The sequence below is a fragment of the Prionailurus viverrinus genome, chromosome C1 (genome assembly GCF_022837055.1).
Source record: "Prionailurus viverrinus isolate Anna chromosome C1, UM_Priviv_1.0, whole genome shotgun sequence".
NCBI lineage: Eukaryota > Metazoa > Chordata > Mammalia > Carnivora > Felidae > Prionailurus > Prionailurus viverrinus.
In genome coordinates, this window is record NC_062568.1 from 114602103 (window position 1) to 114627778 (window position 25676).

Genomic DNA, 25676 nt, shown 5'->3' on the forward strand with positions numbered 1-25676 from the left:
TCTCTATGATTTGGGAACAGTTACCCAGCCTCTCTTTGCCTTAGTGCCTCACTCGGTAACATGAAAGGAAAGTCAGAGATAACCAGACATTTGAGTAAACCCTAAAACATGAAGAAAAAGACTAAAACAAACAAGCAAGCAAAAGAGACTTGGAAGAAATGGCTACAATACAGGAACCGGAATAAAACATTTAACATAGTTAAGTAGACTTCTCGGGGGAATTAGAGGTTTACAACAATGAAACAAGCGAAGGATGATAGAATGAAGGACCCTTACAAATTAAAAATATGACATAAAAAAATTTCCTTGAAAGACTAGAAGATAAAGTCAAGGACATCTCACAGAAACTCAAATGAACAAAAATACAAAGAAATAGAAAACAGTAAGGAAAAAATAACAGATTTAGAGAATCAGCCCCAAAGGTCCAACATCAGGCTAATAGAAGTTTCTAAAAGAGAAAAGAATTTAACCAGAGGAGAGATTATAAAAAATATCACAAGAATATTTCCCCAAACTCAAGCACGCGTCTTCAGAATGAAACAGGACATGGACTGTGTTACAGAGAATGAACAAAATCCCACACCAAGTCACTTTATGTTGTTAAATTTCGGAACACTGTGGCTAAAGGAAAGATCCTATATTTTTCCGGAGAGAAAGAGAGGCCTGTACAAAAGATCAGGAATACGAAAGTTACCAGGCTTCTCAACAATAACACCGGAGGCTAGACTATGATGAAAATATGCATTAAAAACTTGGACAGAAACTTATTTTTAATCTAGAACTCTATATCTAGCTAAACTATTAATCAAACGTGAGGATAGAATAATTCATTTTGGGACATGCATGGATTTAAAAATAACCTCATACATATTCTTTTTGAAGAAGGTACTAGAGAATGCACTCCCCCCAAAAAATGAGTAAATTAAAAATAAAAAAACAAAACTTGATCTCTAAGAACTTGGGCTATAACATAGGGAGCGTTGAAAGGAAATCATAGGGAAATAACCATGTCACAGTCTTAGAGAAAAACTAGTCCAGTTTGGAAAAGTACAGAGGACTTTCAGAAGGACTAGGAAATATCCAAGAGCAAAAAAATATAGAATAGATGTGTGTGAGCATATGAAAACTATTCGTAGGAATGTGGCATAATTATTAGAGGATTTAATTAAAAGAAGCAATATGGAAATAGATAGGCTAAATTTTTTAATGTAATCAACTCCAGGGGGAAGGAAATGAAAAAAATAAGCATGGCTTGGGCATCTACTGTATTCCAGGCTTTATTCTTTAAGCTTCATGAGTCTACAAACAACTTCTGTTTTATTTATCATCGTATTCTCAGCACAGATTGCAGTGCCTGGCACATACTAGGAACTAAATAAATATTCCTTGAATGAATGCATAACAGGGCTAGGTCCTAGGTGGGGAAAAAAGAGAGCCAAAATGAAGTAGACAGAGTCCCTGCTATTTAGGAGATCACAATTGAAAACAAATACTCTTCAAATACCCAAGCCAGTATTCTGCTTTATTGGATTGTTCAAGATGTAGAGGGAATAAAGAGTGGGAAGAGACTGCTGTTTGGAGCCCAAGCTTTAAGTTGTCTGTGACTTATGTTGGCAGGAGATTTAGTTCCAATGTGGCCAACGTAGTATGTTTGAATCTCAAGAGAAGTACTCAGCAAGCAGATGGCTATAGAGTAACAACTGATTGTATTAGATTGTTTACTCCATTCTTCTTTCTCTCTCTTTACTTGAATTTAATAATATGACAAAGTTGTTTATGTATCCAGAGTATATAAAGAAGGTCAACAGGAAGAAAAACCAGCCAATTTAAAAAACGGGCAAAAATTTGAACAGACAGTTCCCTGAAGAGGATAGATGGCAGTTAAGCACATGAAAAGGTGTTAAACATCACGAGGTCTTAGGGAAATGCAGATTAAATTACAAAGAGATATCACTAGACATCTGTTAGAATGGCTAGAGTAAAAATATTAGAAGTACCAAGTGTGGATAAGGATGTGGGTAACAGGAACTGTCGTCACTACTGATGAGAATACAAGACGGCACAACTATTCTGGAAAACAGCTAAGCAGTTTCTTACAAAGTTTAAACATACACTTATCACACAATCTAGCAATTCTACTTATGGGCGTTTGCTGTAGAGAATTGAAAACTTATGTTCCTGCAAAAACCTGTACATGAATGTTTATAGCAGCTCAGCTTCTAATCCCCCAAACTAGAAAACTAGTACATAAAATGGAATGTTCAGCAGCAAAAAAGGAACAAGCTACTGATACACACAGTAGCATAGATGAATCTTGAAAGTATTACTCTGAGTGGAAGAAGCCAGTCTCAAAGGCTACATAGTGACTTCTACTTCTAGGAAATAGAGTAGATGTATTTTTCCCTATTCCTCCAGAGAATTAGCTAGGAAATTATAAAACAAACATAAAAAGACTCTGAGAGTTGAGAGAAGAAGACAGACCAGCTATGGACTTGAGACTTGAAGAACAAGGAGTTGAACATTCTAGGATTTTTTTTTTTTGCCTTGTATATCCAAGAATAAACGCTGAAGAAGCTGGCAACCTGGAAATTCCAATGGGTGCAGGCCCAAAAAATCCTAACAAAAGCCTGCCCTCTCTAGCCAAGTGGTCAGGTGGAGGGCAACCTCACAAGAGAGAAAACTTTTAGAAATTAACTGCTCTACTTTAGATAAGCACCATAGGCAACACTATAGTTCCTATGTGAGCAAAGGTCAGATAGGGAGCCTAAACTCTCATGTCTAACAGGCTATAACAAGGTTCCCCTCTTGGTTCCCATTGAGGTAACGTCAGAAATAGTGTAGAGGCAGGATTTTCATCACTACCCAATGGTGTAGAGGTCATCCAACCCTATGGTGTCTCTGGTGGCCATGTGGGGAGTAGTAATGAAGCAGCCTTATCCCTCCCAGCCAAGAAGATATCACAGAGTGGAGGCACAGTGGGGAGCTGGAACCCCTACCTTTGCCCTACAGTAATGACGAGCATAACACCTCAGGTGTCAGCCAGGGCCAAGTGAGGGACCTCCCCTTCTCCCTTCCCCACCTCTTTCCATCTTGGAGTAGTGTCAGAGAAAGTCAGCTAAAACAGAAGGCTTAAATAAGATCATGAATTTCATAACTTAATACTCTAAATGTCCAGGTTTTAATAGAAAATTGCTCATCATACCCAAGAACCATGGGGGTCTCAAACTGAATGACAAAAGACAAGCAGTAGATGCCAACACTAGGATGACAGAAATTTTGAGTTATCTAAAAAAGGTTTTATTTTTTTAATTATCTAAAAAATATTTTAAACTAGCCATCATAAAAAAACCAATTATGAACACACATAAAAACAAACGAAAATATAAAGAGTCTCAGAGAAAAATAGAAAGTCTCAATGAGGAAACAGAAGGTATAGAGGTGAACCAAATGGATATTTTAGAACTGAAAAATACAATAACTAAAACTAAATGCTCAATGAATGAACTCAATGAGAAGATAGAAGGGAAAGAGGAAAAAACCAGTGAGCTTGAAAATAAAATAGAAATTACCCAAATTAGCATCAGTCTAAACAACAGAGGGACAACACAAAGAAAATGACAGAACCTCAGGACCATAACAAAGGATGTAACTCGTGTCATTGGAGTCCCAGAAGAAGAGGAGGAAAAGGGCAAGGCTGAAAAAGTACTAAAGGAAATAATGGCTGAAAAATTTCCAAATCTGGAAAAATACTGAAACCTACAGATTTGAGAAGCTGAGTGAGCTCCAAACAGGATAAAAATTTAAAAGCCCGTGACAATACATATCTTGGTAAAATTTTAGAACACTAAGACAAAGAAAAAAATCTAAAAACAGACCTGGAAACAATGGCTAGAGGGGGGAAAGAATTCGATTGACAATGGGTTTCTCATCAGAAACCATGAAGGTCAGAAAGAAGTGCCACGTTTTTTTATATGCTGAACAATGTCAACCCAGAATCCTATATCTAAGAAAATAGTCTTCAGTAATCAAGGGAAAATAAAGACATTCTTATATGAAGTAAAACAAAAGAAAATTTCGTTAGAAATTTCATTAGAAATTTCATCCCTAGAAGGATGGCTAAAGGAAGTTCTTTAACAGAAGAAAATGATTTAAAAAAAAAAAAAGGAATCTTGGAACATCAGGAAGAATAAAGAACATGGTAAGCAAAATTAGGGACAAACAACCCTCTTAAGTCTTCTAAATTGAGTTTGATAATTGAGGCAAAAATTATAATACTTCTATTGTGGCTCTAAGTATGTAGAGGGAATATTTAAGAAAAGTATAATATAAAGGGAAAAAGATATAAAGGGAGGGAAGATTACTATGCTTTCCTTGAACTGGTGAGATGATGGCACGAGTAATACCAAAAGCAACCACTAAAAAAAAAAAAAAAAAAAAACCTACATAAGGAGAGACATTCAAAAACAGTATAGGTAAATAAAGGTGGAATTCAAAAAAGTGCTTAAGGCACAGGAATACAGAAAAAAGAAAACAGAGAAATGAAGAGCTGACAAACAGAAGACAAAAAATAAAATGGAAGGCTTAGTTCCTTACATTTCAATAATTACAGGGGTGCCTGGGTGGCTCAGTCATTTAAGCAGCCAACTCTTCATTTTGGCTCAGGTCATGATCTCACGATGGTCATGAGATCAAGCCCAGCATAGAGCCCACTTGAGATTCTCTCTCACCCCCTCCCTCTGCCCCTCCCCCCCCTTGCTTGTGTGCTCTCTTGCACTCTGTCTCTCAAAAACAAATTACATTACATAGCTATATGCAAAACAATGAAACTGGACTCCTTTCTTATGCCAAAAATACACTCAAAATAGATTAAAGCCCTGAATGTGAGAGCTGAAACCATAAAATGCTTAAAAGAGAACATAGGCGGTAATTGCTTGAAAATGGCACTTAGCAACATATTTCTGGATATGTTTCCTCAGGCAAGGGAGACAAAAACAAAAATAAACTATTGGGATTACACCAAAATAAAAAGCTTTTGCTCAGCAAAGGAAATCATCAACCAAACAAAAAGCAACCCAGTAAATGCTATTTCCATTTTTGCAAACGGTATATCTAATAAGGGGTCAATATCCAAAATATATAAAGAACTTATACAACTCTTCACCACCACCACCCCCCCGCCTCCAAATAATCCAGTTAAACATGGCCAGAGGATCTGAATAGACATTTTTCCAAAGAAGACATACAGCTGGCCAACAGACACATGAAAAGATGTTCAACATCACTAATCATCAGAGGCCAATGCAGGGCTCAAACTCATGAACCATGAGATCATGACCTGAGCCGAAACCAAGAGTCAGACGCTCAACCGACTAAGCCACCCACGTGCCCCACCACAATCAATTTTCGCCCACTCTTATTAATTTCCAAAAAACCCCTATATTCTTTATCAGTCACGCTCATTTTGCCCCAACTGCCCTCCCTGCCCCACCAGTCCTATGCCTAACGTCTCAATAAATTTGCCTATTCTGGACAATTCATGCCCACGTGATTATTGATAAGGTACAAGAACAATTTAATGGTTCACTTTTTAAAAAATATGTTTATTTACTTTAGAGAGGGGGTGAGAGAGAGAGTGCATGCTCATTGAGCAGGAAAGGAGCAGAGAGAGAGAGACAGAAAATCTGAAGCAGGCTGTGCGCTGTTAGCCCAGAACCTGACGCGGGGCTTGAACTCACAAAAGATGAGATCATGACCTCAGCAGAAGTCAGTCTCTCAACCGACTGAGCCACCCAAGCGCCCCCAATGGTTCACTTTTTTTTTTTTTTTAACAAATAATGCTGGAAAAAATGGACATCAGTAGGCAAAAAAAATTTTTTTAATGAGTCTCAATGTAACTCTCACACCTTTGGAGAAAATTAACTCAAAATGGTTCAATGCCTTAAATGTCAAACATAAAATTATAAAACTTTGACACACAAAAAATAGAAAATCTTTGAGACCTAAGACTAGGCAAAGAGTTCTTAGACTTGACACCAAATTCATAACTCATGGAAGGAAAACTTGATAAATAGAACTTAATAGCAATTTAAAATGTTTGCTTTGCTCCTGTTAAGAAGATAAAAAGACAAGCTATAGAATGGAGGGAGGTACTATTTGCTAACTAGATATCCAACCAAGAGCTAGTGTCTAGAATGTATAAAGAACTCTAAAAAATCAACAGTAAAAAGAGAAAGCGATCTAATTAGACCATAGGCAGAAGACATGTATAGACATCGTCCTGAAGAAGATAATCAGATGGCAAACAAGCACTTGAAGGATTGTTCGACATCAATAACCATTAGGGAAATGCAAATTAAAGCTGTGAGGTATCACCACATCGCTATCAGAATGGCTTCTAGAAAAGAAAATCGTGGCAACACCAAATGCTGGCAAGGATGCGGAGGAATTGGATCACTATGTTATACTCCGGGGCATTCATCCTAGAGAAATAAAAGCAAGTTTTCACAGGAGTACCTGTACACCGGGGGCCTGGGTGGCTCAGTCAGTTAAGCATCCAACTCTTGGTTTCTGCATTGGTCCTAGTCTCACAGTTCGTGAGTTCGAGCTCCTCATTGGGCACTGCACTGACAATGCAGAGCCTGCTTGGGATTCTCTCTCTCTCTCTCTCTCTCTGCCCCTTCACAGCTCGCTCTTTCTCTCTCAAAATAAATAAATAAGCTTTTTCTCTTGCTCTTTCTCTCTCAAAATAAATAAATAAGCTTTTTAAAAAAAAATCCGTGCACTCACGTTTATACAAATACTCATGTATTTGTAATAGACAAAACCCGGAAACAATCCAGCGGCCTTTCGAAGGGTGAATGTTAGACACACAGTGGTGCCTCCAAATCATAGAATATCACTCAACAGTGAAAAGGAACCACCTATCAATACACAGAAACAGCTTACGCAGCTCTGGAGAATTCCGCTGAGAAAAAGACAGTCCCAAAAGGTTACATACTGTATGAGTTCTTTCATGTAACAGTCTTGAAATGGCAAATTTTAGAAAGGGAGAACGGATTCGTGGGTGTCACAGGTGGGGTAGGGTGGGAGAGAAGTGGGTGTGGCTATGAAGGGCAATAGGAGAGATTGTTGTGGGTTTGGAAATGTCTATAACTTGACTCTGTCCTGTCAATGTTCTGGCTGTGGTATTACGCTATCATTTTGCAAGCCAGTACTATTAATGGATTAGTCGAAAAAGGGTACATGGAATCTCTGTATTATTCTTTACCGCTGCATGAACCCACGTTTGCCTCAAGATTAAAAATTTAATGTAAAACAAGCTTACATACTGTCTCATTCCATGTATAGGACGTTCTTGAGAAGACCAAGCTATGGAGACGGAGAACAGCTCAGTGTTGTCAGAGGTTAGGAGAAGGTGAGGGTGGGTGTGACCAAGAAGGCAGAGCCCCAGGGAGAATTTTCGGCTGATGGGATGTGTTCGGTACCCTGCTTGTGGTGGTGGTTATGTCAATCTATATATGTGTTGAAGTTCGTAGACCTACACGCCAAAAAGAAAGGCCATTTTAAACGTATAATCCAAACATATACTATTAGTAACATATGCGTCCCATTTGTTTTTTTTACGGTGTTTGGGTGAGTTTGGTTGGATAATAACAGCAGTTTACATTTGCTTCCCTCTTTACTGGTTTGGACGATGTTCAATGTAGGACAGCGGGAAGGGCATAAAACGTGGAGTCAGACAGTCTGATATTGTATCTTGGCTCCGCCGTTTATTGGGTGCGTGATCTCGATCCTCATGATTTCATGTGTAAAGTGAGGCTCCTACCCACATCGCAGGGTTATTTTGTGGCTTCAGGGGAAACGAGAGGGCCTCGACATATTGTAGGAGGCCCAGAAATCTGGAAGGATGCCACGCCTTTTTTATAGAAAATAAATTGTAGGCTTCGAACATAGCTGTATGGCTCCTTAACCATGTGTGTGAACACTATGGCGCCCGATACAATAAAAACATCTAATTGAAAGTTAGCTTCATGCTTTTTAGGTTATTTTCAAGCACAAGGGTCTTTTACACTTGAAAGTGAGTATACTTGGATATACTTGAGGTCCTTTATACGCGAAAGTATCGGAAATACGTGGGACGATGTCTGCTTAGTACTTGACGAGAGTTCAGAAGCAGGAGGAGGAGTTTAGTAGTAGGAGCAGAGTTAGTTGAAGCAGCAGAAAAAGAAGGGGCTGAAGAAGTAGGAGTCGTAATGACAGCGGTGATCGTGATAATAACATTAATAGCAGCCATCGTGGCAATAGTCGTGGTAGTAGTGATTGGAAAAATCGTGGCCACTGTCGGAATCCTATTTTCACATGCACTGTTTTAAAGTTTTAAAAAAAGGTTTAATGTTTATTTTTGAGGGAAAGAGAGAGAGAGACAGAGACAGAGAACGAGCACAGCAGGGGCAGAGAGAGAGGACGACACGGACTCCGGAGCAGGCTCCAGGCTCTGCGCTGTCAGCGCGGAGCCCGCCGCGGGGCTCGAACTCAGGAACCGTGAGATCGTGACCGGGGCCGAAGCGGACGCTTAACCGACTGAGCCCCCCCAGGCGCCCCTCACGTCCACTGTTTTATGTGGTCCTCCCAGCGTCCGTGAGGGGTGAAGGGCAGAGCTTGTACGCCCCATTCTACAGTGAGAACTCGAAGGGGGCGGGAGGGTGCCTCCTTTTCCAAGATCTTGTGGTTTGAAGTTGCCACAGCTGAGAGGAGAGCCCAGGTCTTCCCCCTCGGAAAGCATGGCCTAGAGAAGCCAGGGAAGGTGGCCGTCATAGCCCTCTCGGGCTGTTACAACAAACCACCACGGATTGGGATAGCTTAAACAACAGATCTCCCTCTCTCTCTCTCTCTCTCTCTCTCTCTCGGTTCTGGAGGCTGGAAATCTGGGATCCAGCTGTCCGCTGATTCAGGGTCTGGAGAGGTGTCTTCCCAGCTTGCAGATGGCCGCCTGCTTGCTGTGTCCTTGTCTGATACAGAACCCTCTGGTCTCCTCTTCTTATAAGGGCACTGACTCCATCATGGGAACCCCACCTCATGACCTATTCTGCACCAAATCACCTCCCATAGGCCCCACCTCCAATTAGGAATTAGGGCTTCGGCATAAGAATTTCGTGGCGGTGGCAAGGGTGGGGGGTGGGGGACGCAAACGTTCAGTCCGTAGCAGCAGCCCTATTTAGTATCTGAGGGATATATTCTACATCCAGGGAGACTGGTACTTGACCTTGCACTCAGCGGTCCCACCGTGTGGTTAAGCAGAACAAGTGGCCTCCCAGCGTGCTCCCTGTCGCCTGCCTCGGCCGGGGCAAGTAAGCCCATTTACCTTGGAAGCCAGCCAGGCAGGAGAGAGAGAGTCAAGCTAGTGGGAGCTAACTGTGTCTTCAGGAAGAAGCCTTCCCCCTCAGGCTCCTCTGGGAGGTGGTCCAGGCCCTGTGACGGCCAGATCCCTGGGGCAGCCCAGCCCACCTACCAGAAAGGCCATGGCTCCGGGCGCAGGAGGCCTGCGTCCGGGTGACGGCCTCAGCACTGACGCCAACGCCTCTCCAGGAAAACAGGTGGGCTGGGCTTGCCCTCGCCCGTCCAGCCCCCGTGTCCTGAGATTCACCTCCCCAAGATTACAGTACCTACAGCGGTGCAGGGGCCGCTGGAAGCAGCCGGTCGGCGGGGCTGGGGTCGGCCACCCGCTCTGTGCTCGGAGACGACAAAGAGAAGGCGCAGCCTGGGCAGAGAGGGGGTAGCAGAGGGAATGCCGTGTCATCTGATCCATAGCTGATTAATCCTTTGAAAATGTGCTCTGGGGACATGTCCGTGAAGGACGTCACTGAGGTGGGGGAAGAATGTGGCCTGTTGTCTGGGCCCGGGACACAAAGGCCTATCTGTGCGCACGTGGGCACTGGGATCCAGGCCGGATCAGCTGCTCTGGTTTCCTCCTTCGTCTTCACAATACGACTACAGAGTTACAGTCTGCCTTTCTACCCCCGCCCCAGGAGAGCTGGGCAGTGGGATTTCTGCCCACTGGGTTCCTGCTGAGCACAGCCAGCAAGGCCGGCCTCCCGGCCCACTTGGCTCCTGGCGAGTCTAGAATTTCAATAGCCTGCGTCTCCCTGCCCTCATTTACTGCCCTCTCTCGTCTTCCCTTTCTCTTGCCCTCCCCGGCACATGTGTGAGTGGCAGATCCAGGGTGATCTGGACCCAGCCGGTCACCAGGGAGCCAAGCCTGGAAGCCCGAGAGATACCCAGCTGGGTGGCGGCCAGCCGTGGCTCAGGGTCACTCTAAAAACAACTTTGCTCGGGCCGTGGGGCAGCGGCTGCCCTGGCTCCACCACCCTGATCCCTAGGAAACCGGGCAAGGGACGGTCTCCCCTGGCCGGAGCCCCTGCCGACACCCAGCAGGGAACCAGGGTGGCATCAGCATCAGAAAGCCTGGATTACACAGTGGTGCAGGCAAGGTTCTTAACCTCCGGGGAGTGTCGCTTTCCTCGTTTATGGAAAATGAGGATCGTAGTTCATGCGCCGTGCGATGCGGGGAGCGTTCCACGGGTGGGAAGCGTGGCTGAGCGTGGGGTGGACACGGCCGTGAAAGACACGCACACGTGTGCACCGTGCATCCGCCACTCGAGGCCATTTTCTCTGTGTACTTATAACCATGGATGACTGCTGCGCGCCCAGCAGCGTGCTAGACGCATAGGTGAACAAAAGAAACAAAATCCCTGGGCTACTAGCATGCAACTTCTCATGGGGGGAGACAGATGGGAAGCAATAGAGGTAGTCAATAAGGAGGGCCCATAGCATGCTAGAAGGTGCTAAGAGCTATGGGGAGAGACGGAGCAGAGTGAGAAGAACCAGAAGGTGCACGCGAGGGGGAAGGTTTCAATCTTTGGTGAGGAAAGGCCACATCGGGAAGGTGATACTTCTGGAGAGATCTGAGGGAGGGGAGAAAGGGAGCCAGGCAGACCCCACCCACCCCCCACCCACCAGGGCGAGGAGAGCATCCCCGGCAGAGGGAACAGCTCAGCGAAGTCCCTGAGGTGGAGGGGTGCCTGGTGAATCTATGGAGGGGGAAGGGGTGGCTCTGCAGGGGAGGGTGGGAGCGATGGACAAGGTGAGGGGATCAGGTCTGCAGGGTCTTTGTCTTGCTTTGCTGGGGCTGCCTATAAACAAAGTGCCGGGAGTGGAGCGGCTTAAACAATGGAATGTTCTAGAGGCTAGAAGTTCACGATCAGCGTGACAGCACTGCCATGCTCCCTCTGAAGGCTCTAGGGAAGGACGTTCCGGGCCCCTCTCCTGGCTCCGCAGTTCCTTGTCTTCCTGTCTGTGCATGTGTCTGGGCCCAAATCCCCCCTTCTTCTTAGGGCCTACCCAATGACCTCATTTTAACGAATTACCTCTATAAAGACCCTGACTCCAAACAAAGCCATGTTCTGAGGTACCGCGTGGGGGTTAGGACTTCAGCGTGTCTTTTTTGAGGGACACAATTTAACCCTTAACAGCCTGTAGGCCACCGAAAAGACCTCAGCTTTTGTGTTGGGATGCGGGAGCCGTCTGAGGGACTGGGGCCGAGAAGGCAGGACACTCTGTGACTCCTATTTTCAAAGGATGACCAGTCTCTCCAGAGGTGATTTGTCCTCCCGTATCTGTGCCCCTTGCACCTCCCGAGTTGTATTCCTGGACGCAGTGCTGGGGAGGGAAGGGCTACTCTCTGTGGGGCCCGGGGGTGGGGGCAGCCAGTGCCGGTAGCTTGCCCCCCGCCCCCTGCCCCGGCTGCCTTGCCATGTTTTATGACACTGTCACTCTCAGAGCTGGAAACCCAAAGTGGGTTGCAGTGTGGTGGGGGAAATTTCTGGGCCATCCACCGGATGTGATTTCTCCCTCTGAGCCGAGAACAATCCCCAAGACAAGACTCCACCGTAGAGTCCCACGTGTCTACCCAGCTCCTTGCCTCGCTCCTCTGGGGCCCGCGCCTCCTTCTCACCTCACCCACAGTCCCCTCTCCTCCAGGAAGTCCAGTCTCTGGGAGGCGGCCATGTCCCCCTCCATCCCCCTGCCCCAGGTGCTGCATTTCCCCCAAACCTGTGAACCTATGGGTGTGAGCACCCCCTCCGAGGTCTTCCCGCGCCCGGGGGAGGCCAGCATTGATGCGGTAAGCCTGTCACGCACAAAAGGAACGTTTTCCTGATGTTGCTTTCACGGATGCTGAGAAAGGATCTGTTCTCTGTATCGTCATGTGGAGCGATTGAGGGAGCCCCTGGAGACCTTGGGGGCGGGGGGGGGGGAACCAAAGTCTCCATTGCCACTGCTTTTACCTGTGTGGGTTGTCTGACTCTCCTTTCTCCCCACTGCTCCTTTCGACGTATGCCACGTTGGCCTGCAAACGGGCTCTTGCTTGTTCTTCCGAGGCAGCTTCGGGAGGCAACCCTGTCTCCCTCGGATGTTGACAGGGTCAGACCAAAACCATGAGGATGAAGCTAACACACAGAGGGGGTGGCGGCAAGCCCAGGGCAGGGGAGTGGGGCCCGTGCCAGGGTGAGGAGGCCTCCCATGGCCACCTGTCCCCGGGGCTCCTGTTCCCGGCAGGTGGGAGGCAGGGGAGGAAGGAGGGTGCGGGATGGGCCAAGGATCAAGCTCTATCTTCCCAGCTCTCCTTCTGTGGGTTGGGAAAGGTGTGTCTTTTTCTCGGGGCCCGACGTTATCCATCCAGGTGATGTGAGCCCTCTCATCATTCTGGGGGCATCCCAGGAACACAGGACACCCCTCCTGCAGGCCTCCCAGGGCTCTGTCACCACAGCTCTCCTACACCTGGTCGACCCTCCCAGCTCAGGGGGGTGCAGGACCATAGGATAAACTACCACAGCCCAGTGTGCCTCGGGCCTCCTTTGTACAGGTCAAGCCGCATGAGCCGCCTGCAGACATGGCCTGTTTTCTGACCCGGTGGTCACCATGGGGCGGGTGTTTCAGGTGGGACCTTTTGGGCCATTGCATGAGTGCGGGCCCTCCGACAAGCTGACGGCAAGACAGGATTACATTGTAAGCATTGTACTAGGGGAAATACCTATGTGAACCGAAATGGGCAGTGAGTCAGATGAGGCTGGAGAGCTATCAGATTCTTCTCGTGCCGACCCGCGTGAAGGAGAGGGAGAAGGGGACATCCTAGATAGTCGTATAGTCTAAGGAAGGTTCAGCAAGGCCACTGGGGGGTCCTCTGTCCCATCAGCCGTCGGAGAAGTCTGAGTTTCCCAGGACTGGGTCTGCCTTAGTATTCCAGCTGTGCTCAGCCACTGGGAGCAGCCGTGACAAGGGTGGCTTGGCACAAACACAGCCGTGACTTTCAAACACAGCAGCTGGGGCCCCTGGTTAGTTATGCTCCCGTAGTTGGAAGTCTGCAAGCTATAGTCTTAGGGCCAGCCACAGACGTGGCCACTTTGAATCACCTGTGGCCCTCACCCTTTGGAAATGGCTGGGTCCCCACCCCAGGAGCTCCATGCCAGGTCTGTGTGAGTGTTAAACTCAGGTTGTAGGGTCACCAGCCTATTTAGAGTTCTCATACAGACCAAACACATAACCGCGGAACACAGAAGATTCTCAAAGTACGGCCCATTGGCCACCCGCAGGAATGTTCCTTTAAAGTACACCTCTCTGGATTCCATCTCCGACCCACCCAGACGCCATCTCTGAGGGATGGCCTCGGAATTGGCGTTTAGCCCACCAACACACCCAACACACACACACACACACACACACACACACACGATTCTTGGGCCCTCTACATTTTGAATTTCAAATTAACTCACTCTATTCTGCTGAGAATGAACGTGCGTATCAGAGTTCGTGTCTCAGTGTCTGGATTGGAAATGGTGGGTGAGGACCACAGACTTCCAAACTGAGCTCTGGGGGACCTGTGCTTTGTGGTCTGGCCAAGCACAGGTGCTTCCATATCCCCTTTCCCCCAAAGAGTACAGTGGGCGTAGCATTTCTTGGGACCCACATGCTTAGGAACTTCAGCTTCATGCTTATCAGGATGTAGGGACTCTGAATCTCCCGACGTTTCTTTTCCGAATGATCCCCCTTCGAAGGTGTGCTTGGGGACCCTTCCTTTTAACACTCTTACGCACACCCATTGCCAGTTTCCATGGCCTGGGCTCCCATGAACCTTCCCCACCTGTCATCTGTCCTTCCTTTATTCTATTAGCACCAGGTACTCAGGCCTCAGGGATTTCTTGTCTTATCTGTGCTTATCCGCAGCATTCTTGGAGGGTCAACGTACATCCTGCAGCCCCATTCCTTCCAGTCCTGAGTGACTGGGAACACTCCTGCCTTTGTTGGTTTTCTTATCTCTGCCTTCCTCCACCTTGGAGGCCCGTTTCTGCCCCTGGATTCATTCCAGCCCACTTGGTTGGCCCTGCTGTGTTCTTGGCCAAACCCGGATGACTCATTCTCTGGGTGGACATTTGTAGAAGCGTCAACTCTAAAAATCAATTTCAACCAATACTCCCCAGTACTAGTAATGGTACTGAAAATCTGGTCTCCTTGTGGCTGGTCACGGGGGTATTATTAAAACTCTTTAGGAACATCATTTGGCAATACATATGAAGTAGGAAGAGATCTAAGTGTAGGAGATTCAAGAGAACTTTGATGTGGGAATTTCACTTTTGCAGATCTAGCTAAAGAAAATAAACCCGAAGAGGAAAACATTTCATATAAATGAAAATGTATGTTAGGGCACCTGAGTGGCTCAGTCAGTTAAGCATCAGCTCTTGATTTCGGCTCAGCTCATGGTCTCATGGTTCAGGAGATTGAGCCCCACATAGGATTCCATGCTGACAGTGTGGAGCCTGCTTGGGATTCTCTCTCTCCCTCTCTCTCTCTCTCTCTCTCTGCCCCTCCCCTGCTCATGCTCTCTCTCTCTCTCTCCCAAGAGAAATAAACAAACATGAAAAGAAATTTTAATGAAAATGTACGCTGTAGAAATTTCTAATATGGAAAAATTGGAAATAATAACAAATGGCTAATATTTATTACGTGCTTATTATGTACTAGGCATAATTAAATTCTTTATTATTTAATCTAATCCTCACCATGTCTCTGTAAGATAGGAACAGCTATTATCTGCAGTAAGAATGGCAATTAGTTATCCCCATATAACTTCTAGAATTTCCACTAGGCACCTAGTAAGTGAAAGAGGTATGTGGTAGTTTGGACTGCTGGCCGGGGCCCTGCCCTACCTCAAGACTCATTCCCTTCACTTTGAACACAACCATTTCCTGCCTCTCCCCCTCTTCAGCAATTAGAATACAATAGGGTAAGTGCCATAGCACAGCCAATTAATTACATGAATCCATACTGAGGACATCCCGCCCCCCTCTTTATAAAGTTGGGTTTATGGGGGCGCCTGGGTGGCGCAGTCGGTTAAGCGTCCGACTTCAGCCAGGTCACGATCTCGCAGTCCGTGAGTTCGAGCCCCGCGTCAGGCTCTGGGCTGATGGCTCGGAGCCTGGAGCCTGTTTCCGATTCTGTGTCTCCCTCTCTCTCTGCCCCTCCCCCGTTCATGCTGTGTCTCTCTCTGTCCCAAAAATAAATTAAAAAACGTTGAGAAAAAAAAAATTAAAAAAAAAAGTTGGGTTTATGGATCTGACAAGTCTTGAAATGAATTGGCTTAATATTTTTATTTATTATTTTATTTAAAAATCTTTTTTTTAATGTTTATTTACTTTTGAGAGAGACACAGAGACAGAATGCAAGTGGGTTGGGGCAGAGAGAGAGGGAGACACAGAATCCGAAGCAGGCTCCAGGCTCCGAGCCATCAGCACAGAGCCCAACGTGCGGGGCTCGAACCCATGAGCTGTGAGATCATGAACCGAGCCGAAGTCGGCCGCTCAACCGACTGAGCCACCCAGGTGCCCCGGCTTAATATTTTTAATTGAATAAATTCGGAAGAGTGCCTCATTTTAGATCTAGCTCCTCATTTAAACCTTCAAGATCACCTGGATCCTGACCCTTTCATTTAGTATAGGAACTACCTCTCTCAAGTTTTCTTACTACAGAGATCCCACGGCACCTGCTCCAGGTTTTCAGTGCAGATGCTGGTTTGCTTAGGGCCGAGCAGGGCAGCGTTGAGACCTTCTCTAGATCAGGATGATCATGTTAAAACTCATCCACTGACACCTTTAAAAAAATAAATGACTTAGGAACTCTTCATATGTAAAGTTTTTGTCGGTCATCTGTTAGCTCCAAAGCATAATTTGAGTACCGGGTTGGCTCTTTGGCCAGCCGCTTCAGTGTCCTCACCTGGAATAAGAGTGATCATTCCACCTCCACAATGATGGGGGAGACACAGGTGACAGTGCCTCCCCCTGTACTTGCCACATGGATGGCCCTCGGTACACATGCATTGATTCATTTAAGCCTGCTTCTCCTCCTCCACATTCATTCGACATGCATCTCGAGGGATGGGAATGCAGTCCTGGGCCCTACCCACGCCGTGGAGAACTCCAGATGACTGTGGGAGACCCAGTGGGGTAGCAGAGTCCAGGTTTGATTTGGTACTTGCAGACTTTTCTATCAGGAGAAACTGGCTCCCTTCCTTTCCCTTCCCTTCCCTTCCCTTCCCTTCCCTTCCCTTCCCTTCCCTTCCCTTCCCTTCCCTTCCCTTCCCTTCCCTTCCAGTAGGGGTGAGAAAATAATCGTTATTGAGTACATGTACATAGGAGGTAAGGAGCTGGGGCACCTGGGTGTCTCAGTTAAGTGTCCGACTCTTGATTTCAGCTCAGGTCATTACCCCACGGTTTGTGAGATCAAGCCCCTCATTGGGCTCTCCACGGACATCACGGAGCCTGCTTGGTATTCTCTCTCTCCCTTTCTCTCTGCCCTCCCCCACCACCCAAAATATGTAAATGTTTAAAAAAAGAAAGTAAGGAGCATTTTCTTTTTTAAAAACATTTTTTTTAATGTTTTATTATTTATTTTTGAGACAGAGAGAGACAGAGCATGAACGGGGGAGGGTCAGAGAGAGAGGGAGACACAAAATCCGAAGCAGGCTCCAGGCTCTGAGCTGTCAGCACAGAGCCCGATGCGGGGCTCGAACTCACAGACCATGAGATCATGACCTGAGCCGAAGTCGGACGCTCAACCGACTGAGCCACCCAGGCGCCCCAGTAAGGAGCATTTTCTAATCAAACTAATGGTCCCCTTGAGAAGCACTTACTGCCCAAAGGGACTTGGAACATGCTAAAACCATAATCGCTTCAGCAGTTACATTTTTCAAAAATATATGTGTGGATAAATGTAGACGCTCTTGTATTCATGTGGGTACATTCTTTTTCCACTGATGCCCCCTCCTTCCCCCTCCTCTTGCCACTGATTTGGCACACTTGTTCCAGGCATTGAGCTGCCCTCGAAGTGGTTGGAGGGACAGAGCAGATTGCCCGGACTTGGTGTCCCAAGGGAATGCCAGACTCACCCATTCATTTGTCAAAGACCTTTGGAGGTAGACGCTCTTCTTTTCCCTGGGGAGCCATCAGCGAGCAAGACTGAATGTAGTTCTGCACCCACAGAGCTTACGTTCTGGTAGAGAGAAGCCGGCAATGAACCCAAGATACAGAGGACAATCTCAGAGAGTCAACGGTGCCGTGAGGAGGAGAAAATGAGGCTGCGACGGACTACGTGATGTGCCCAAGGTCACACATAAGTAGGGGACAAAGCCAGGACCCAAATACCATACTTCTGTGCACCAAAGCCCACCTTCCTGACTCTGGGCTACATAGACTGTCTCACAGCTCGTGTTTCATCACAGCCGAAGGAGGGTTAGACCTTACCTCTGCGTTGCGCTTTATACTCTTCCAAGCTATTTCCAGCACGTCAGCTCGTTTCACCTTGGGGCATTATCGTTTCCAGCTTCTCCTCTGAGGCCTGCCATGAATGCAAAGGAAAATGGCAGGAACAGATCCTCTCGAGCAACGGAGCCAATTAGGCTTCCTACGGAGGTAGAACACTTACATTCCCATGACGTGAAGGACCAAGAAACGCCTTGAGTCGGCCGTGTCTAGAGCAAAATCTCCTGGGCCAGAATTTAAACGGGAAAAGACCTTTCCTTTCTCCTGCAACTCTTATGCAGTCTCCTCAGTGTTGAAAGAATGTACCAGTGGGCAGCTCCTGTGTTCTTAGGTACTGTGGGAATGGAAGGGAATGACCACAGTGCTCTATTCTTCTGGGAAAGACACTTTCCACTCAGCGGAGCAGCACTTATTCCTTCAGGTGCTCAGTCTTAGCGGTAAGGTTAGCACTTGACTATTTACAAAGTACAATGACATCCTTGATCTTGTTTGATGCTCATGTGAACCTTGTTGGGTAGGTCCTAATGTTCCTCTTAATTACAAATGGGGAAACTGACGTCCAGAGGAGGCAACTGACTCAATGTGTTTCTGTGGGGTTTGCAGGTGAGCTGGGCATTGGGATTTCTGACACCAAGCGTCCCCCTCACCCCATCATGAAAGGACACTTGCTTTTGTGATGGCTTTGGAAGGAACTCTTCCAAAAACGTATTTGCTTCTCTGCCCTTTGAAGCAGAGGACCCCATGAGGGGGTGATGGTGTGTGGTACAACATTTTCTTGATGAGTAAAGGTACCTTTGTGGACACACATGTTTTGTTCTGCCCAGAAATGTATCTTTCTGTTTGTTAGTTTGTCTGTTTTGTTTTTAGAGGGGGAGCAGGGGCAGAAGGAAAGGAGGAGAGAGAATCCTAAGCAGGCACGGAGCCCAATGGGCTCTATCTCACAACCACGAGATCACAATCTGAGCCAAAACATGGAGTTGGACGCTTAACCAACTGAACCACCCAGGTGCCCTGAATGTACCTGCTTTATTTGGGTATTTTTGCTTTGCTTTTTGATATCACTGGGCCTACATACTGAAGTTCTGGTGTTCGCTTCATATTTTGAAGCTTCCAGCCAGAAGGCAAGCTTATTATGAATTGTTGTTGGCAATTCCAGTAGGATGTAAGTTGCTACAAACCTTTGGAGGGGCAATTAGGCAATAAGTTTAGGAAGCTTTAAAATGGGTGATGGGTATTGAGGAGGGCACCTTTTGGGATGAGCACTGGGTGTTGTATGGAAACCAATTTTTTTTTTAATTTTTTTTTTCAACGTTTATTTATTTTTGGGACAGAGAGAGACAGAGCATGAACGGGGGAGGGGCAGAGAGAGAGGGAGACACAGAATCGGAAACAGGCTCCAGGCTCTGAGCCATCAGCCCAGAGCCTGACGCGGGGCTCGAACTCACGGACCGCGAGATCGTGACCTGGCTGAAGTCGGACGCTTAACCGACTGCGCCACCCAGGCGCCCCTGTATGGAAACCAATTTGACAATAAACTTCATATGTTGAAAAAAAATAAATAAGAATGTTCATCATTTTTGATCCTACAATCTCATTTCTAAGAATGTGTCCTACGAAAACATTCAGAAGGCTCCAAAGATATTGCTGTATAAGATTATTTATCATGACATTGTTGATGAGTTTGAAAATTGAAAGCAGTCAACAGAAGGAACAATTGGGCTTATGATCAAGTAAAAGAGATATTAAGTCCACGTGATAGAATATGAGACAACCATTAAAATTGGAAAAACATTATTGATGGCATTATGATACATTCATTTGTTAAGGAGGTTGTAAAATGGCATGTGCATTGTGATGGCAATTTTTAAAAAAGAAACAGAAGTAGAAACATAACAGAATCTGCACCACCATTTTCTAGAGTTACTTCTGGGTGTAGGTTATGAATGGTTTTTATCTCTTTCTGTATGATTTTGTTTTGTTTTGTTTTCTACATTGAACATGTGCCGCTCTTAAAAGAAAATGCTCAGATACTGCTTAGGAATGAAATATTGGCCACCTGTGCAACAACCCACAGAGGCTCTGAGTAAGGCGAGGCTTGCGAGTGTGGGTATCAGATGACCGTGACCTCATGGAGCAGGGAAAATGTCTCTGCTGATTTCTAAATTGGGAGCTGTGTCGCAAAGGTTTCAGGAAAGCTGTTATGGAACATATTCCTGATAATACCCTTGGGCTGTGTTGCAAAGGTTTCAGGAAAGCTGTTATGGAACATATTCCTGATAATACCCTTCCTGATAAATACCCTACCCATGGGCAGCATGCTCTCTGGAGTACCGAAGGTACAGGAGGATTCATGCACCCCCAGCCACCACCCTCCTACACACACATCTGTACCTTGCATTCCCGAACATCCTTAGATTGATGGGCCAGTGTAATACAATCCCCAGGAAGCCCCAACTTGGCTAGTGGGGCTTCTAGACTCAGTCTGCCAGACTGGGGAGGCTTCACGGCTCCAAGAATCTGCTGAGTTAGGACAAGCCTCTGGCTTCTAGGTGACTGGGGGAGGTGCACTCGCACTGCAACCCACCCCAGTCTCCTCAGCTTCTCATGGAGGGTTGGGGCAGCAGGCAAGATGATGGACCCCAGGCTTACTTCAACCTCAATGAGCCAAGAAGGGAACTGTGACAATTGTCTAACAGCCAATGGTAGTTGTTAATGTTGGTGTATTTTTTAGTAGTCCACAGAAATCTTCTAAGAAAGTGAGATGCTTTTATTCATTCATCCAGCAAATATTCATTCATTCAACAGATATTTATTCATGTTAGTTTCTAGGAGAAAGGAGGATGAATAAGAAACAACAGTCCCACTCCTTGCTATCTACACAAGAACACTGCAAACATATTTCCACACAAAAGCCTGTACGTGAATGTTCATAGCAGCATTATGCACAGTCCAAAAGGCGCTAACCCGAATGTCCATCAACCGATGAACGGTTGAATAAAATGTGGTACATCTATGATGAAATATTATTTGGCCATAAAAAAGAAATAGAGGGGCGCCTAGCTGGCTCAGTCAATAGAGCATGTGACTCTTGATGTTGGGGTTGTGAGTTCAAGCCCCACGTTGGGTGTGGAGATTACCTAAAAAAAAAGGGGGGGGCGGGAATAGAGTAGTGATAATGTTACAGCCTGGATGAACTTTGAAAACGTTGTACTGAATGAAAGAAACCAGACCCCAAAGTTCTCATGTCATGAGTCCACTTACATGAGATGCCCAGAATAGGCAAATGGCTATAGATTTCTAGACAGAAAGCAGATTAGTGGTTGCCTAGGGTTGTTGTGGTGGTAGGAAGGGTGGAGGGATGATGGCTGAGGGAAGCAGGATTTCCTTTAGTGGTGGTAAAAGCGTTCTCAACTGCATCATGGTGCAGGGATGAATGGGGTTCTACCCCTGAGACTCCAGCTCCAGGTTGGGGTGGGCAGGAACATCACTCGGTTGGCTGGGCTCTGCCCTCGTCGCTTGGTGGCCCAGGGTGTGTGGCCTGACTCCAAATAGTCTCATTGTAGTGACTGATACGCTACAACAAAGCCTTAATTTTTTGCAGACGAAGGCTGAAACATGAGGTTAGACCATGCGCAAGGCAATGATTCCTCTCATTGCTAGAAAGCCAAGCTACAATAGGCATCCGCTTCTCCCTCTGCAGGGCCCTGGAAGTATGGAACTACTGACAAAAACAGATGCTAGGACCTGATAAGATACCCCTTTGTTCCACTGTTACCCAGTGTCCTCAGTCCTACGGGACAACACTAGGCTGCGCATTGCAATTCAGCCCCAGTCTCCCTTTTTCCAGCACTATGATCCCAAGCAAGCCCTTCGTCCAAATATCCCCATATTTTCTGGTCTCCGTCCATCAGTTCACACTGTTTCCCCTGCCCCGATGCCCTTTCTCCTTCGTTCCTTGTTAAAATTCCACCTCATCTTTGGCATCTTCAAGATCTGGACCAAATGCACTTCCCTCCACTTACCATGTGCTTCTATGCTCTCTGCTTTCCTCTCACTGTCCAGTGTCAGAAGGCATTGCCCTCTCCTCTGCGACCCCCACCCCACCTTGTTATCCTTTGCGCCCGGGTGACGGTACCATCCCATCTGCCCATTGTGGACATTTCTGGATAACGATCTCCTTGAGGACTGGGCTTTCATACGATCCCGATTTTTATGCTCCCTGGTGCCCATGCAATGCCTTGCACATAGCATGCCCTCAGGAAACGTCGTCTGAATTACCGTATGGCATTTTCCTAGCTGGGTGGGCTAGCTGTTTTCTGCAGAAACTCAGCAGACAGGAATTCACCACTAACCAGCCTGAAACTCAGGCAACTGATTTCACAGATGGAAACTGTTTACAGAATTTTCAGCTCCCTCCGCCCATGTGTTCACTGAGGGCTACATTCACTGGTCACTTCTGGGACTCTGTATCTCTCTGTACCTTCCTGCCGATCAGCCAGTACACCGCTAAATGCCAGCAGCTTCCGCAGAGCACCCTGGGAACACCACCGAGGGTGCTCTAAGGACTGGAGAGGGAGTTGCTAAAGCTGAGAGATTTTCAGTTCATTATGTTCTGTTCAGTTAAGCCATCAGTGATATTTCTTCTTTAGACCTTCAGGCTTTTCTGCCAAACACACAAATATCCCAGCCGCTTGCCTCCATATTGGTGAAGTGCGGAGAGTAACACGATGGGTCTTTTAGTAGAAAACCAGTGTTCTCTTCCGTGGGATTTTTAAGGGTCTATTGTCCTTTTGCGCAGAATTTTATTGTGTGTCGGTGTCAGTTGGTTTTCCGGAGGAGTACATGTCCAAATTTATAATGAAAGACAAGCAAAGTGGGACTTCACAGCCTTGGCCGGACACCAAGTGATAGCTAATTTTTGCAGCAGGGAAGATGAAATAAAAAGTCCCTGAACTGCAATTTTGGTTTCTCCTTCTGTTCCAAAACAAAATGGTTTCAATAACACCCTCCGGTCTTAATCAGAATTATTAGTTAATGAAAGTATGTCTGTATTTCCAAAGTATATATATATATATATATATATATTTTTTTTTTTTTTTCATCTTAAATGTCATCCTGGCATTGACAACTGTGTTTGGGGGCTTTTATTTTTGATGAAGACAGAGGAGTCTGGTTAAATGCATTAACAGTTCATTTAACCTAATGAACTGGAAGACAAAACAGAAACCCAGTTGACTAGAAATCCAGTTGACTAATTGTTACTCTTTATGGTTGACATTAGCTGTCACCTCGTCTTCAGTCAATATACAGAAATAAGTACGGCCATTTGTATAATGAAGGGGTAACATTTCTGCTTGAAACTATCTATTTTGTACCCACTTGATTAATTTCAGATTCTGAAATCGGGAATGTCATGGTAACGTAAACTCTATGAGCCATTTTGGAATCTCATTTGCTTCCAAGAACAAATGAGGATGTTAATTTACCTAATTTCTTATGACAGGATATAAACTGTATATAGCCCTAGATAGCCCCTCGCGTGTCCATTGTTCTTGGTCTCTCAGACCCCTCAGACTCTACTTTGCACACGCATTGCATACATAATCCTATCTACACACACAACCATCCTTGCTTTTCTCTCTCTCAATTGCGTTTCTCTGTGAGATTGTCCATTCTTCGTGGACTCTGACCTCTGCTCCAGCCGTCAAGGGTGCTAATGGGCTCATTTAGTATCTTCTCTTCCCAAATCACCCATACTATTTCTTCAGATCTAAGATGACATTGATCGCAAGACGTTTCATTAGTTGGTGTACCATTAAAAAAAACCATGATCTGGGGCGCCTGGGTGGCGCAGTCAGTTAAGCGTCCGACTTCAGCTCAGGTCACTATCTCGCGGTCCGTGAGTTCGAGCCCCGCGTCGGGCTCTGGGCTGATGGCTCAGAGCCTGGAGCCTGTTTCCGATTCTGTGTCTCCCTCTCTCTCTGCCCCTCCCCCGTTCATGCTGTGTCTCTCTCTGTCCCAAAAATAAATAAACGTTGAAAAAAATTTTTTTTCAAAAAAAAACCATGATCATTGCAAGAATACAGAGATTTCAAGTTACATCCTGATTTGAAAGAGGGTTAAGTATGAGACTGTGTGACCCCTGGAATTAATGAAATGCGGCACGCGAATTTTGAAGGGAGCCTTCCGGAGGCGATGCCTTAGTGACCCCAATGACGGAGCATCAGGCATCCTGGCAGGTTGGTAGGGCAAGAGGTTGGAGTCAGGGGGCACTTTCGTTGCCACACAAATCCCACCATTGCAGTAAGCTACCTGTTCCATCCACAGAGTGACTATGGGTGGGAAGATACGGTATAAAACAGCAAAATAAGACATAAACATAAAAGCATGTAAATAAAGGATCAGATCTGCCTACTTTAGGAAATCCACAGATGTTCTGTAATGCTGTATGAACCTCATCGATCAGAGAGGGCAGAGGAAGCCTGTCTCCACAGAGTGTGCCGAGAAGAGCCTACAGTCTATCTCTCTGCTTAGACTTCTGGGTGAAGCCTGGACACCTGAGTTCTGGTTTCTGCTCCACTGCTCTCCAGCCCAGGGGCCCAGTGATCTAGGCTCCCGATTTTCAAACACTGTCCTCAGTGCTGGAGCCCCTCAGATGCGGGAAAGACACAGGCCTTGGGCTTCAGTCTGAACAGCTTCCATGTTAACCTGCCTTGGATATTGGATGTCTGTGATTTCCTATGAAAAAAAGAAAAAGTTTCTCTGCTAAAAGAAAGCTTGAGGGGCGCCTGGGTGGCTCAGTCGGTTGAGCGTCCGACTTTGGCTCAGGTCATGACCTCGCGGTGTGTGGGTTCGGGCCCGCATCGGACTCTGTGCTGACAGCTCGGAGCCTGGAGCCTGCTTTGGATTCCGCGTCTCCCTCTCTCTCTGCCCTTCCCCCACTCATGCTCTGTCTCTCTCTTTCTCTCTCTCTGTCAAAAATAAACACTAAAAAAAACCTTGAAAACCATTTCTAGAGATAAACTCTGCACCCTCTCCTACTACTAAAATCCTCAGATTTCTTATTTCACTCCAAAATGTAGGTCATAAAGAAATACTAGAATATTTGTCCTTAGAGAGCATCATGAAGACAAGAGAGCTGTGTCAGTCCATTCAGGCGGCCGTAATCAAGGACCACAGACTGGATGGCAGTCTGTGAGTAAACTGAAATGTATTTCTACAGTTCTGGAGGCTGAAGTTATAGACTGAGGTGCCAGCAGAGGTTCCGGGGAGGGTCCCTTTCCAGATCGCACACCACCAACTTTTATCCTCACATGGCAGAAAGAGGGTAAGAGAGCTCTCTTGAGTCCCCTTTCTAAGGACATGAATCTTATTCATGAGGCCTCCACCCTGATGACCTAATTGTCTCCCAAAGGCCCCACCTCCTAATGCCATCACATTGGGAGTTAGCTCACCTTCTAGCATAAGAATATTGGGGAGATGCAGTCTATGACGAGGACCGAGAGAAGACTTGTACAGTTGGGATCAAGTTGGGATCTCCCTCCCTTGTGAGTGACCCTTTGAGACAACCAAGGAAGTGGAGTTGCCTTCTGTATGAGTTTCCTATGGCTGCTGTTGGCAAACTGCTACAAACTCAATGGTTTAAAATCATTTAAATGTATTGTTTTATGGTTTTATAGGCTAGAAATCTGACATGGGTCTTTCTGGGTCAAAACGAAGGTGTTGGCAGGGATGCATCTCTTTCTGGAGGTCGTAGGGAAAATCTGTTTCCTTACCTCTTCCAGTTTCTGGAGGCCACCTGTATTCCTTGGC